Raw genomic sequence first — 9,542 nt, 5'->3', positions numbered from 1 at the left:
TTTCTGATTTCAAATTTAGTAGCAGACGACAGAAAAGTGAACGTCCAATATTTTTGCAATAATAACAACAATAATTTCGGAAGTGCATCTGGAAAATGCTTGACAATTGGCGTATTCATACAACAAGTTGAAAGCGAAACGGAGTTCGTATGAGATCAGCTAGTGAATGATAAATGAAAAAAAAAATCACCTCGACCAGAAATCGAACTCGAGCCTACTGATTACCTCTCCGACATCTTACCAATAGGCCAAATCGTCAGACGATACAAGTCAAGCTGTAGCTCTATTAGTCAGTTGACTTCATCGAGTCGAATTTGCTGCTAGAATCCCCGGCAGAAAACGTTCATTATGCCTTCATTAATGGTGCTCATACTGTCTCGGGGTGTTTCTCATTATGCCTCTACAGTGACTGGTTTTAGACTATTTGAGTGTCTGAACACGAAACAATGATGTAATTCACATATTACAGCTGTTCTCTATGGTTAAATAAGCGTTTTCCTTAAGGTGGCCATTATGCCCCCATCTCCCCTACTAACCTATTTTGATGCTAATTCCAGCCGATTTGATTTTTTAATCAGGTCCTCGGATGTCCTAATTCTGTGGATTGGAGAGCATACAAAATTCACCGTCATCAGTCATAAAACTGTGACTGTGAAAAAGTTAAAGCAGTCGCATTCATAACAGACGCCTTCAAATGAGTAACCAAGCAAACAATCTCGTCTCAACCTTCAGTCAAATGATGCGTCGGAATAATCATAGTCGCCTTCAGCCGTCGTCGTCTTTTTGACTGTGACGGAATAATGTTTAGATAAAAAAAAAACATCTTAAGACGACGCCGAAAAACACAAGTTGCGTTATGGTCGTGGCTGAAAAAAAAATCTGAAAACAACGATCATCGTTTCCGTTTTTGGAGATCAGTCCAGGATAGTTCGGGACCGGGACATTTTCAAACGTAACATCAACTGTCACGACCGATGAGAATTCGCTAGGGACCAGAAGGACAATATCGACTTTGCGCAAAAAAATTGCCTTTCATAATTATCTATATAAAAATTCCTTTACAAATATTGTACCATTCCGCAGTTGGTAGTATTTTTTGAATCCGAATTTTATTTGTTTTTGACACTGGCAAATCGCCCAACAAGCAATCCAAATACACAAAATTTTCGAATCATACATAAAATGCTATGAACCGACGCCGTCAACTTGCTTGACGACCGTCGTTTGAAAAATAACATCCGTCACGTGAACAGAAATCCATGACGATAGTCAAGCTTTTCCAGTCCCTTGAAGCTTGACTAGTAGTCAAATGAGATTTGAAACGTGACGATGAAGGAAAATCAGCAACCATGTCAACTATGATGCTTGAAAAATGTCTGCTCTATAGATCTCTAGCAGTCAGCAGCGGCTTCATCGGTATCATCGGCAATCAACATCCCCAGAAATCAGAAGGGGTTTCATTGATATAGATAAAAAAGCTGTGACCGCCAATTCTTCGGCATGTTGATCCCAACCGCCAGACTTTTAGCAGCTCTCGCTAACCACTGTTATTTTACTTCAAAAGGGAAATTGCGCGTTAGATAAAAAAAAAGGATGAACTATGAAAAACGCGACAGAAAACTTTTGACAACTTATAATTTACAGTGATACAGGATTGTTGCAGTGACTGTGCATTCGTGAAAATTATGACCTGGATTTCGAGAGAAATTAAGCATCCCGAGATTCGGGAGGGTTCTCATACGAACTTTGAATAAATTCAGGTATTTCTCTGCGATTCGGATAGTCCAGTAGAAAATTTTCAATCTTAGTGTGTACTCTTACCTCGTACCTCGTACCTTTTTTGGATTTACCTCTTTTCTTGGTAAATTGTAAATACCTTCAGCTCAATTCAGGTGAATTTTACCTCGTTACGAGGTAAGATTTACCTTTTTTGATTTATGAGGTGATGTGAGTTTCACCACCAAGAGGTAGAAGTTACCTTTTTGGCTTCCACGAGCGGTCACCTTGCTATCTCGGTAAATTTTGCCTTTTTACTATTTTCCGTGTGCAAACACAATTAGGGAGTAAAGCCATTTTTTTTTCACTTTTATGAATGAGGATACTTGATCCCCTTTTCCTAGGGGTTTGAGATATTGCTCAATTGGCAAGTAAGTTGCTTCCTGAGCCGATGCCCGTGAGTTCGAGCCCAAGAGTAAACATCGAACACAGTTGTACCGGATAAGTTTTTCAATGACTTGTCCGCCAACTGCATCGTTGATATAAGTCGCGAATGACATAAAGATGTTAAAACGACTATAATCGAAACAAAAAAAAAAATCCCCTTTTCCTATTTTCATCATATATTTTTGTAAAAATTTAGTAACTCGTCGTCTTGTAATTTCAAGTTTATATGCTCCGAAAGTTAGAACGATACATGAACCCGTAGATGAAGTAGAAGCATTTTCGTGAGACGAAAAAAAGTGATATTTTTTAAGTTAAAGGATACTTGATCCTTAACTCAGGGTGCCATGATCCTGGGCAAAAATCTAGCAAAATTCAAAGTTCCGTTGTCTATTTTTGCCATATTAGTTCTCATTTCAAAGTTTGTAAGTACATATCAGACAAAGTGAATTCAAAAAGTTTGTCTACTACCCTATATTCATTGCATACTTTAAGACGCAATTTCCTAGTTTTAAGATGAATACAGTATTTTGAGTCCTATATTCAACGAAAAAATACTGGATAAACATAAATTATTGTACAAATAGGTATTAGTAATTTTGTGATATGGATATCCAATGATCCAGAGAAAGAGAAATACATCTTTTTGGACTCAGGGATCAATTATACCCAAAACATACATTTTGTAAAAAAATTTCTAAAAAAAATGAGAGTTCACTATAGCTTTGAAAATATGGCATTATGAAGTTTATATTATACTCTATCGATTGACATATTGGAATAAATATTCTTATCATAATTTTAACTCGATAATAATAACTTCATAAATATTCCTTTAACTCGATCATAATAACTCGATAATTTTTTTAAATTTGTTGAGTTAATTGTATTGTTGTTTTGTTCTATTTGGCACATTTTTCTAGAACATTTGATATTTGTAGGACATTCCGGTTTCGAGATATAGCGAAGGAATCGTTTGCTAGAAAGCTTTTATGTACTCTCGCCTATCCTGTTATAAGTGTATCTAATTCTAAGAATTTAAACTAAAATAACAATCTGTCATTTTTCACTAAATGTGGTTATAAGCTTCAAAACTTCAAAATCCCTACATGTTTATGCCCTAAATATTTATTTATTTTCAAATCCTTTTATGGTTTTCAGTTTTCTCAGGTATATGATGAAATCTGTAAAAAGAAGGCTAGGCACAATTTTCCCGTTTGTTTGGATAACGTGTCGTTATCAAGCCTACGCCTTTTCTGATACCTGATATCTGATGTCGGAGGCCGAAGTCTGCTCTAAGAAACATGAAGGTGTGGAGGTCCTGAAGCGACATCTCGTGGCAGCCTGGGATAAAATACTCCAAAAACACCTGCGGGCCTCATATGATGCGTTTCTCGACCGTCTGCGAAGAGTGGTTAAACTCAAGGGCGAACAAGTCGAACTTTACCAGTGAATTTTGAAAGAGTAATTTGTTTTCAAAAGAAATTGGATGAATTTGAAATAAAAAGTTGTTTTTTTTTTATCTTTTTATTTGTTATTTCAATGTAGCACTTCAATTGCTGCCCTGTAGGTAGTAAACTAAAAAAGTTTACACAATTCATTCGGGATGCGTTGAAAACTACCCGCATAGTTAAAAACCGTACAAGTAATCATCAGTATTATACTGATATGATAACGGTAATCGTTGCTGTTCGTTTTTCGTGTGTCCATCATTTTTCGTGTGTCCAAACTTATCCGTATATGCTAGAGATGATACAAAATTATTTTTAAAAGATACAGTTAACAGTTTGAAAAACTATAGTGTCGTGTGTCTTTACTACAGTAGAAGACGCACCTTCACTGTTTTTCTCTCATAAACAAAGTGATGGCGTCATCGGAACTAATCGGAACCTGGAAAGAAAAAGCCGTTCTTTTACGGAATACCCGAGTCCTTCGACGTATAGTGGCTGTTTTGCATCGATGGTACCAAAGTTTCCCGGGATCTGCTATCTTTCGGTAGACAAATTGTATATTTTATCATGGTTTTTTAAAATAATTGTTACGTAGTGGATATTTTTACCCTTTTTAACTCAATAGTCGCGAGTATTACTACCAGCACTTTTGCGCCATCTGCGATTGCAGATGTGCTAGCAGCCAAGATACTTTGCCCGGACTCTTACCCCAGGGGGGGGACAATTTGTTTTCGCGCTCTAATGAGGGAAGAAGCAAACTGGCAATATCGTTGGGAATATAGGTCGGCTCTTTGAAAATCAATGCAAGCGCATTTCAATCCCAAAGATCTCAAGAGAATCAATAAAGTACAACGACTTACCAACGAATTGCCATCTACGTCTTCCGGGTGTCCAAACATAGGCCGTCGGATTGCCTCTTCAGTCGGACTGGGGGTTAGTTTTGAGCCACCACACTTCCGACGACTTCCGATACTTTTACGAAGGCTAACGATCTTCGACTCGCAATGTACTACGGCGACAATTCGAACCACGGCGATTTTCTACTTCGGTTACAACTCCAACTAACTACGACTCTTTAACAACATCCGTCTCAAAACAAGGTTCCAGGAATAGAGACCTGGCTCATGTCTTGTCAGCTTTCAGGAAAACTTTTCCCACCGCCCTTCTTCTGAGGTTTTCCTCAAACCCAATGCCCAGACAATGCAAAAATCGCGCGAGTAGTTTAAGCATTTTTTTTGGTGGTCGTAGTCGACCATCCCTTAGTTAGCCATTGCGCTTTAAGGACGCCCTCTCGATCTTAGGTCAAGAAGCGTCGCTTACACTGAGTAAATCTAGATCTTTCAAAGAGTTTCACTAAAATTACTAACGATATTGCCAATAAGCTTCGGGAGCATTTGTTGCCCACGCAACATAATTTTTGGTTTTGTTGTTGTAATCAGTGCAAGATGTTTCAATAAGCGGAATCGGACGGAAGAATACCTAGATGTTACCCAACGAAAACCCCGAATTCAGATAAGAAACGTAGGTAAAGCTAACAAGATTCTCCTGAACATGGTGATTAGAGAAAGTTTTTCAATTCGCTGTGATTTTGTATTTTATAGGTTAGTTTTTATTTCGCTGAATTGGTGTTTCCGGAACAAGCTGCTTCCGCTTGTCGGGGGCTCAGCCGTTACCACAACCTCGAACAAGTCAGCTGATTGGAGATGGTTGTTGCTTATCTCATTACTTCAACCGTGTAGCATAATCGGAATGCACCACAAGAAAACGACGAAAGCAGGAGAGCTCCTGACAGGTACCATATCAAATTCGTATAATAAATAATTGCCGTTGATTTATTTCTATTTTCGAATCCATCTATACAGCTCCTCAAAGTCCAGCAAAAGAACCCATCTCACTGGTTGAGCACCACAGCAGCGATAGCGAGTTCCGGCGGAAGAGCAGCAGCAGAAACAAAGTCATCAAAAATCATCAAATCAAATCAATCCAATAAATGATCAACGGGAAGGCAGAAAATGCGCCACGTTCAACACTCCCACCCAACATCCACGAAAATATTTCCATGCCATCTTCTCCCCTCCGATATCGCAACAGCATTTTGAAGGACTTGAGAAAAGGTATTTATATAGGTTTAATTTACTAGCATTCCTCAAAATCAGAGTTTTATTTCGAGGATCAGTATAAAAAACAAATAGAACCGTCCTTAAATTAATTTAAAAGTCAAACAATAAATAGAAATTCAAAATCTTTTCGAGAGATTGAAAAATCGGATACAACATTCAAAGAACTCAAATTGAAAATATTTTTTATTTAAGGTTTTGATTCACTGAATGGAAAATAAAAAATTGAGTCGAAACACATTTTAAAATAAAATGGTAATCTACCTGTTCTTTGAAGTATCAATAAATGTATGCAAAATTTAGTTTCGATATCATACAACAAAACTTCATCTTTTATCTCAGATCAATGAACGCTACCAAAATAAATGTATATACATAAATACTTTTACATTTTTAACTAAGATTTTTGTCAAACTTGTTGGTTTTTACACTATATTTAAAGTTTGTGTAATAGCTGTTTTTCATTGTTCAGTCAATTTATATTCATCCATGATTTACTTTTGTTTCAGATTTTCAAGCGTCCAGTCGTGATGTCTTCTTCGCGGTACAACGGTGCAGCCCGCATCTGGCCTTCTGGACTCACCGCAACTGACGGTATTTTTTTCTTAATTTGATTGTAATTTAATTTTTTTGTTCAGGTAAAACGGAAAAAATGCTCCATCGGTAACGTCGCGTATTATGAAAAGGTAATCTGAACCCGGAAATTCCAATAAACGTGGAAATACAAACACAGCAATTCAGAATTGAAATTCCTTAGCAGATATAAAGATAAGATATATTTGAAAAATTAGATTTAAAACTGGTTATTCGTTATGACATAGTTTTTTGACTGCAAACTCAGAAATAATATTGAAATTTGAATATACATAAAGGCACCGACATCAGAAATCGCATGCAAACCAATTTCGAAGAAAAGTAAGTACACAAAATACAGAAAGCTATAGATTTCAAGTTATGTTAGAGGAATCATGAGATGTGTATTGGATCCGTGGATCTATTTTGATAAATCGTAGTTTAAAATTTCTAAAAAATACATTTTGTAAACAAAAGTAATCTGTTAAAATTTTTAAACTTCATTGAATTTTTTGTAAAATCTTTTATCTAATAGCGTCTGTACGATAGCAATTTTAGAGTTATTTTTGTTTCTGTTAGTCGACAACGATTATAATAACCCTATTTGCGACAAAGGTGCCTACTCGGTGAAGGTACTGATTTGTGATAAAACATCGATTTTCATAGTTTTACGGATAGAGAATTCTAGACACTACATTCAGTAATAATTCTAGTATTGTACTCAGTAATGTATTCCGAGGACTGCCAGGGTAAAATTGTTATGTTTTTGGTGATACGATTGATATAATTTGTTGATTAAGCAAAAAATCTATTGTAATTATTCGAAACCCATATGAGAATAAAATATATTATTTTAAACAAATTAAATCATAAATAATCTTCTGATTTTCATTTCAATAGTTTTGATTTTGATAATTGTATCTAAAGGACACGATATATTGTATCGTTATTTTATTTATGATAAAACCATTAGGTGAAGATTCCACGTATGATACAACTCGCTCGGAGTGAGAAGAAAAAAAGCAAAAAAAATGAATGGTTACTCTACTTAACGACCCGTTCGCTGTATCGTAAAGTGCGTCCAAACGATTCCATGTCATGGAAAAAAGACTACCTTAATCGTACATGAATAATCCAAAACTATAAAGCTAATCTTTCGTGTGTCTTGGGAAGAAGATAATGGAAATCGTAATTGTATAATACCGATTCATGCGGTTGTCTCCTGAGCCGATGTCCGCGAGTTCGAGCCCAAGAGTAAACATCGAACACAGTTGTACCGGATAAGTTTTTTAATAACGATTCGCCAACTGCAATGTTGATAAAGTCGCGAATGCCATAAAGATGGTAAAACGACTATTATCGAAACAAAAAAAAAATGTTTTTTGCATGGCAAAATTTTCAAAATGTGCTAAAAGGGACGAAATTTCTATCACTTTTTCCCAACACCAGTGAACTTGCTCTAAGGAATCAGTTTCAAAAAAGTGCATGCAAAATCAAATCAGACACAATTCACATCCACGGCACGGTAAATGTAGCCATCAAGAAGTGAAATAGCGAACCAAAAAAAAAGCGCAGGGGCGGTCAGCCCAGCTACTCTACTGCAAGGCACCTCGGCATGCACAGCCAAAACTAATAAAACTGTAACAATTAATTTACGTTTGCACACCCCTCTCCTCGACCGACTCCGAGGAATGTAAACATATTAAGTTGAACAAGCTCAACCGGTAGGAAGCAGGATTGTGAAGTGGTTGTGAATTTTCCAACTTCCCGGTTTTGAGGAAGGCGAAGAAAGATTCTATAGGGTAAAGGGGAGGGTTGCCTCCGGCTTCGCTAAGAGGCTGAAAATAATTCGAAGGGATAATCGTGAATTGCTTGCGGCTTATTGTTTTTATGTTTGGAATATTTGGTTTATTTTTTATTGTTACCGCTTTTCCAAACAGTTTGTTTATATCCGACGATTAGCGCTGTTGAACCGATTAAATTCCATCTGTCTTATAGATTGTAGCATGATGAATAAATTATTTCGTATTTGAGACCACTTGTTTAATACCTACATAGATAGTAGGAACCTGTTTGTTTTTAATGTGTAGATTTACTTTTTTGGAACGTAGTTAATGCGCGTTCATAGTCAGAAACCTTCGAAGAAAATTCGTTGGACAACCTAATAGTTTCTTGAAGTATCTCTAATGAGTGGGAGGAAAAGAGTATTGGAAAATAATTACAATAATCCCCATTTTGAAAGATCTCATTCCTCCCAGATTGTGATCTCTTCAAATTGCAGTAGCAGATCAGCAGGGATCTGCTGCCAAATCTTGAAGAAGCCCAAATCACCAATAAACTCGTATACGTACCAAAAAGCTCAGCTCGACCGACTTCCTGCGATGGACCAATCCCTCACATCGTCGGACCAGTGTGATGGAATCCATTTCTTTTGTTTGTTTTGAAAATGAAAGGAAAACATTTACATTCTACTGGGTGTTGTATCATGCTGTGACCGAAAAACCCAAACCCATCCATCCGGCCATCATCGTTCTTTATTGTTCAAAAAAAAAATTTTTTTTCAAGCCCCTTTGTCTTACCTGGTGAATGGGCCAGGCCAAAAGTAGGAAGCCGACACACTGAAAATGAGAGGGAACAAACATATAGATGGCTTTCCATATATTATCTGTAGAGGGTTGTCCAGGTACATACTTCTTGAAGGATGATGATATTGTTCTTGGGAACTGATCCATACAAGGACTTTTGGGCGTAAGGCCAAAACAGAAATACTGGTAACTTTTCTTATAACGTGGTTGAATTAAAGGGAATCTTTCGATTGCTTTGATTCGATAGAATTAACCAAGTAGGTTCACAACACATAATAAAGCCTAAACAGTGTTTTCCTTTCATGAATTTGTCAGCAAATATTTTTGCGATGATATTTCAACTATTCATAAGAGCAAGTTCACTGGTGTTAGGAAAAAGTGGTAGAAATTTTGTCACTTTTTGCACATTTTGAAAATTTTGCCATGCAAGAACATTTTCAAGATCTGCGGCCTTCAAGTTTTTTTTACAACACGTGTTCTATTTTCGCATGTTGTGATGCAAAAATAGCAATATTTCTATCACATACGGCTGAAATAGAAACAGTGCTGTAAAAAAAATACAACGCCCAAAGATCTTAAAAACATTTTTGTATCGTAAAAGATTAAAATTTTCTACAAGTGTCAAAATTTCACCACAGTTTCCCAACGAGTGAACT

At 36.6% G+C, this 9,542-nt stretch overlaps 2 long non-coding RNA genes across 3 annotated transcripts; one reads left to right on the top strand and one right to left on the bottom strand.

The window, feature by feature from the left end:
• The first annotated feature begins 5,527 nt into the window (after window positions 1-5,527).
• Window positions 5,528-6,501, top strand: LOC129744349 (uncharacterized). The gene is made up of 3 exons (XR_008736898.1): window positions 5,528-5,725; window positions 6,238-6,322; window positions 6,367-6,501. It is a non-coding gene; the product is annotated as an uncharacterized LOC129744349 (long non-coding RNA).
• Window positions 6,502-8,282: 1,781 nt separating this feature from the next.
• LOC129744635 (uncharacterized) lies at window positions 8,283-9,084 on the bottom strand. Of its 2 annotated transcripts, XR_008736966.1 has the most exons (4): window positions 8,993-9,084; window positions 8,881-8,919; window positions 8,653-8,729; window positions 8,283-8,484 (listed from the first exon to the last, which is right to left on the bottom strand). It is a non-coding gene; the product is annotated as an uncharacterized LOC129744635 (long non-coding RNA). The 2 variants fall into 2 exon arrangements; XR_008736965.1 differs by having other exon boundaries at window positions 8,881-9,054.
• Window positions 9,085-9,542: the final 458 nt, after the last annotated feature.

Source organism: Uranotaenia lowii, chromosome 2, assembly GCF_029784155.1.
Source record: "Uranotaenia lowii strain MFRU-FL chromosome 2, ASM2978415v1, whole genome shotgun sequence".
Taxonomy (NCBI): domain Eukaryota; kingdom Metazoa; phylum Arthropoda; class Insecta; order Diptera; family Culicidae; genus Uranotaenia; species Uranotaenia lowii.
This window is presented reverse-complemented; position numbering and strand designations above follow the sequence as displayed.